This window comes from Heloderma suspectum, chromosome 1, assembly GCF_057233095.1.
Source record: "Heloderma suspectum isolate Gila_16-S chromosome 1, 16-S_ref, whole genome shotgun sequence".
In the NCBI taxonomy this organism is placed as follows: Eukaryota; Metazoa; Chordata; class Lepidosauria; order Squamata; family Helodermatidae; genus Heloderma; species Heloderma suspectum.
Window position 1 is genome coordinate 113886398 of NC_139458.1, and position 6610 is coordinate 113893007.

General features: G+C 43.3%; 1 pseudogene; it reads left to right on the top strand.

Annotated features, from left to right (window-relative positions):
- The first annotated feature begins 4230 nt into the window (after positions 1-4230).
- On the top strand, positions 4231-6157 carry LOC146357695 (5-aminolevulinate synthase, non-specific, mitochondrial pseudogene; annotated as a pseudogene).
- Positions 6158-6610: the final 453 nt, after the last annotated feature.

Genomic DNA, 6610 nt, shown 5'->3' on the forward strand with positions numbered 1-6610 from the left:
TGAAGATAAAGAAATTCCAGGGCATCTCGAGATCACTGCGGCCTTCTCTGTTGAGGTGAGGTGTATTGAAATTGTAGGGGACCTCTTGACAGATGAATAGAACAAGGAGCTGGAGGCAGGAAGGACAGGCAGAAGGGCTGGTGGGTGTCTTCTTGTCTATTGTGCCTTTTGCTTCACAGGCTCCCATGATATGTTCCAGGGCTCTTGTCAATGGCCCTCACTTCTGGGACCCTGGCACAATAAAGCACTTTCGAGGAATCATCCTTGAAGGGGAAGAAATTCCACTGGCCTTCTCTGTTGCTCAGATCATTTTCATCAAGGTGTGCTGTATTGAAGTTGCAGAAGAACTCTTGACAAATGTGTAGAACAAGGAGTCCTAAGACAAATGCCTTGGGAACCTGGGATGAGTTTGAGAATTGCTGTCCTCTGTCTTTTTTGAAAGGAGGTGCTTGGCATTGCTTCCATTCCATTAAGAGTTGAAAGAGACTTCCCATGGCCTACTTAAGAACATAAAACATAAGAAGAACCATGCTGGATCAGACCAAGGGTCCATCTAGTCCACATGCAGGACAGGAAATCCACAAGCAGGACAGGAGTGCAACAGCACCCTCCTGGCCATGTCCTCCAGCAACCAGTGTACATAGATATACTTCCACTGGCACTGGAGGTAGCACATAGCCATTAAGCCTAGTAGCTATTGATAGACTCCTCCAGGAATTTGTCTAACCCCCTTTTAAAGCCATCCAAATTGGTGGTTATCACTACATCTTGTGGAAATGAATTCCATAGCTTAACTATGCACAGTGTGAAGAAGTACTTCTTTTTATCTGTCTTGAATCTCCTGTGAATCAGCTTCATGGGATGGCCCTGGGTTCTAGTATTATGGGAGAAGGAGAAAAATGTGTCCCTATCCACATTCTCCAGACCATGCATGATTTTGTAGACCTCTATCATTTCTCCCCTTACCCTCATTTTTTCTAAACTGAATAATCCCAGCTGTTGTAACCTTCCTTCATAGGGGAGATGCTCCAGCTCCTTGATAATTTTAGTTGCCCTTTTCTGCACCTTTTCCAGTTCTACAATATCTTTTTTTTTAGGTATGGTGACCAGAACTGTACACAGTATTCCAAGTGTGGTTGCATCGTAGATTTGTATAAAAGCAGAATGATATTGGCAGTTTCTCAATTCTCAATTCCTTTCCTAAGTATGCCTAATATTGGGTTTGCCTTTTTTTACAGCAGGCAGAGACTGGGTTGACACCTTCATCGAGCTGTTCACCACAACCCCAAGATTTCTGTGCACAATGGTGACTCTTTATGGCAATGGATGCCCAGCCAGAACTCTAAAGGAGCTATCCAAGGTGATGATCCTATTTGGGGGGGTTGGGTTCAGTACCGTGGATGGCTCCTTTGGAGTGCTGGGTCATTCTGACTGAAACCCAGAATGGACTCACAGCACCACTGAAATCAGTGCCACCAGCCTCCACTGGTAAAGACCTGCTATGTGAACTTGGTTCCATCCATGGAAGGAAAGTTAGGAATTAAGCTAATATACTTTTATACTTTTCAGTTAGTGAAGAGCTCCATTTAATTCATGAATCAAATGATAAGGTTCTCCTGCCAGTGCCATATTTTCCTTTCTTTGTTTTAGATAAAAGTTTGAGAATCTCAGCAAGAATAGCGAAAGGTGCTACAACAAGCAGGATCAATAAAAGTATGGCCAGGATGGAGTGAATAACACAAGAAAATGTGTGAACAACAATATCCATCAAATCAAAGAACAAACTGCAGCAGCGGGAAAATGCGGGTTTTTTGGATATTTTGAAGTGCATTAGGGAACTGTAAGATCAAAGAGAGAGAGAGACAGTGCAGTGTAATGGTTGGAGTGTTAGACTGGGACCTGGGAGATCCCAGTTCTACTTCCCTTTTGTTCATGAAGCTCATTGAGTAACTTTGGGACAGTCACTGACGCTCAGCCTAACTTGCCTGACAGGGTTGTTGTGAGGATAAAATGAAGAGGAGGAGGACCGTGTGAGCTGCCTTAGGTTCCTCACAAGAGGAAAAAGGTGGGATATAAATGTAATAATTCATAAATCAGCCATGAGTAACCATGGCAGGTGACATTCTAATGCAATTTTAATAAAACAGCCATGATCAACCCAAGATTTAGAACTTTTTATGTCCCAATGATTTTAATGGGAGAGTACATGCCTAAATCTGTCCCATTGAATTCATGGGAGTTAAGCGCTAGACCTTGGCTGGATCATGGCCATGATGCAACTCGCTGGCAGAAGAAGAGTGGCCCAGGCAGGACAGCTGCATTGAATATCCCTCCTGTTTTCTGCACTACACACTCGGTATTCATGCTGTATTATATAACCCCATAGTACCAAATCTTTCACAAGAGTGAAATACAGGAGCCATTTATACAGCTTCAAGACCACAAAACATAGATTTACAAATACATCTGGATTCTGCAGCCTTTATAGCAATTGCCAATACTAGAAGGAATGAAAATGGAATTAGCAGAAACTTTAGTGGGGGAGGCAGATTTTCCGTGCAAATCTTCTTGGAAAATACTATTCAGCCTGAAAGTTACACATGTGCATATCTAGACAAGAGATACGTTTTAAGAGTTTTAATGGAGAAGAAAGATGTTGAAGGAGGAAGAAAGCAGGAGAGAGGCCTGAATCACCTGAAGGAAAGCGTTGTGCATAACTGAAACAGCCACAAAGGGAAACGGCAAACAAGATATGCTGTTTCCCATCAAGTATTCAATATTATAATTAAGCACAGGGTGGGAAACAAGGGAAACCCATCACTGGTACTCAGAAAAATTCATTTGCAAACAAAAAAGGGGCTGTAGCTTAACAACAGCATTATTCTTAAATGGGGACAAAACATCCATTCAGTTGCCTGAAAATTATAACCCTGGTTTCCTATCAAATAATAAAAATGAGTGTTGCTAAAAGGCAGCATTCACTAGAAAGACCCCAGGAAGAAATACTGCCAATCAAGCCAAGTATCCCTGAAGTGCTGTGAAGAATAGGGAAAGAATTGTGTGTTTTTTTTATTCTGCTGCAGAGAGAACAATGAACATAATGGACAGTTATGGATATAACCGCATGCGGTTTACTTTGCAATTCCCAGATAGCACATCATAATGATAATGAAATTCATTATAATGAATTCATCATTCATCATAATGAAATCCTCTTATTATACATGATGTGTAACATCCTTAAATTCTCTTTATTTACTGGCTACAATATAAATACACAAGAGAAACAGTTTCTATACTAAAAGGTCAGGCAAATGTAGGGGAGATTCTCTAACAGAACATTATTCCTCCATTGAAAGATAGCTGTGAACACAATATGAAAATATTGTCCTAGGATACAAAAAAAAATCATATGAATTTTACAGCAAAGACCCAGGCCCAGTCGACGCGGGAAATTTACAGTGGTGCTACTGCGTCTCACACACGGATGTGACACACGGCACTATCCCCAACTTATATCAGTCCCAAGTTTTCTTGCCATAAAAGCCACATTTTCGCAAAGTCCTTTTGTGATGGGTTTTCCCTTTATTGTGTTCCATGCATTTCGGTACTCAGTGTGTCCTAGACTTGTGGTACTACTCAGGGGCGGGGGGGGGGAGTGGCTTCAGAGGAACGGAAAGTTGTTTCAGCAAAGGGTGGACCCAAGATGAAGGAATTAACTCATTCCTGTTGGCTTCACCTGCTGCTGACCAAGATGGGGGGGGGGGGTTAATAGTGTTTGCTAATAGTGCACGCATGTGGAGGTGTGAATCTGTGAATAACACATGCATATTTCTGCTGGCTTCTCTCCTGCTCACTCTGTCCTTCCCAGTGAACTGAAGAGTAAATGCAGCGCTGCTTCCCCTCCCGCCCCCGCCTTTGAAAAAAAAATAAAGTTTTGAATTCAAGTCTTCCCAATTCTCTCCTTTGTCCTTTTTATTTCTTTGCCTCAAGGAACAACTAGTTGAAAACAGGCCGATATACACGTCTGCTCAGAAGTAAATCACATTCTCTTCAGTGAGGTTTACTCCTGAGAAAATCAGCACTTTGCTTTTGGGATGACTTTAAAAAGAAAAATCTCCACTCCTTCACACCATCGCATCTGCGCATAAGCTTGATGGATGTAAAAAAAAAAAAAAGGAAGGGAGAGCAGAAAGGACTGGCAAGCGAGGGGAGGAGGCATCTATTGATGGCAAGGCTTTTGAAAACCCTGAAAATGGAAACTGTTGTTGGCTGCTGCCCATTCCTGTCACGAATATCCCAGGTTTTCCTGCAGAAAGCTAGCAAATCTCTTCTTTTCTATGCCCAGAACTGCCCTAAAATGTTGGAAGCTGGGACCAAGCCTGCTTCATGGGCTCTGAAGCTCACTGCCAGCAAACTGAAGGAACCACCTCTATCAGTGAAAAGGCCCCAAACTTCCCAAATATGGCTCAACAAAACATGAGCAGATCCCAACTTCCTTTAAGCCACCCCACCTGCTACTAGCCAGAGTGCTAGCCAAGCCACTGTGACTAAATGCCCATTCTTGGCAGCTCAGATGAATAAAGGAAACAGTAATGCTTTTTGCAAAGCCAGCCTCGAACTCCAGGAGAATGTGGAAGAAATGCAAGCTGGAAGGAAAGAGTTTGCCAAGATATCAGAAAATACTGTTGAGGTTAACACTGATGGTGAAAAGAAAAATGGCTTGCTGAAGAAATTCCAGGACATTATGTTGAAACAGAGGCCCAAAAGGGTGTCTCATTTGCTTCAGGAGAACTTTCCAAAATCTGTTTCTACTTTCCAATATGACCAGCTCTTTGAGAAAAGAAATTGATGAAAAGAGGAAAGATCATAAAGATCATATATATCGCATATTCAAAACTGTGAATCAAAGAGCCCAGATTTTTCCCATGGCAGATGATTATTCAGAGTCCCACACCAACAAGAAAGAGATGTCTGTCTGGTGCAGCAATTATTATCTTGATAATGAGTCATCATCCTAGAGTTTGTGGAGCTGTTATGGAAACACTGAAACAACATGGTGCAGGAGCAGGGGTCACCAGAAATATTTCAGGGACCAGGACATTCCATGTTGATCTCGAAAAAGAATTGGCTGATTTTCATGGAAAAGATGCTGCTCTGTTGTTCTCCTCTTGCTTTGTAGCTAATGATTCAACACTCTTCACACTAGCCAAAATGTTGCCAGCTTGTGAAATATTCTCAGATGCAGGAAACCATGCTTCCATGATCCAAGGGAATCGAAACAGAAGAGTCCCAAAGCACATATTTCACCACAATGATGTTGGTCATCTCCAAGAACTACTGAGAAAATCAAACCCATCTACTCCCAAAATCATTGCACTTGAAACCATTCATTCAATGGATAGTGCATTCTGTCCATTGGAAGAGCTTTGTGATGTAGCTCATGAACATGGGGCCATCACCTTTGTAGATGAAGTGCATGCTGTTGGACTGTATGGAACTCAAGGTGGTGGCACTGGAGACAGAGATGGAGTCAAGCATAAAATGGATATTATCTCTGGAACACTTGGCAAAGTTGTGTAGGGGGCTATATTGCCAGTACACGTACTCTGATAGACACTGTCTGTTCCTAAGCTGCTGGCTTCATTTTTACAACATCCCTACCACCCATGCTTCTAGCCAGTGCACTAGAATCTGAGAGAACTCTAGTGCAGAGGATTGAGTCTTTCGCCGCCAACCCCAACACAAGGTTAAACTCATGAGACAGATGCTGATGGATGCCAGGCTCCCTGTAGTGCACTGTCCCGTGCACTGTAGTCACGTCATTCCTATCAGCGTTGCAGATGCTGCTAAAAATATTGAGATCTGTGACAAAATGATGAGCTAGCATAGCATTTATGTGCAAGCGATAAACTATCGCACAGTGCCCCGTGGAGAAGAGCTGCTACATATTGCCCCTAACCCTCATCATACTCCACAGATGAACTATTTTATTGAGAACTTGCTAGCTATCTGGGAGGAAGTTAACCTGGAGCTGAAGCCACACCCCTCAGCCCAATGCAGTTTTTGTAGGCGCCCCCTGCACTTTGAAGTAATGAGTGAAAGGAAAAGATCCTACTTCAGTGGAACAAGAAAACTTGTGTCAGCTACTGCCTAAAGCAGGGATGGGGGGGCGTGTGTTCCTCCAGGGTTGTTGGACTATGGATCCTATCAGCCCTCACCATTGGATATGAGGGCTGGGGCTGATGGGAGCTGCCATTCAGCAACATCTGGAGGACTGCACGTCCCCCCACCTTGCCTAAAGGAATCTGTAGCCCCATCCATGTCTTGTTGTTCAGTCATTAAGTAGTGTCCGACGCTTCGTGACCCCATGGACCATAGCATGCCAGGCCTTCATGTCCTCCGCTCTCTCCCAGAGTGTGCTCAAGTTCATATTCATTGCATCGGTGATGCTATCTAGCCATCTCATCCTCTGCCGTCCCCTTCTACTTTTGCCTTCAATCCTTCCCAGCATCAGGGTCTTTTCCAGGGAGTTTTCTCTTCGCATTAGGTGGCCAAAATATTTGAGCTTCAGCTTCAGTAGCTGTCCTTCCAATGAGCACTCAGGGTT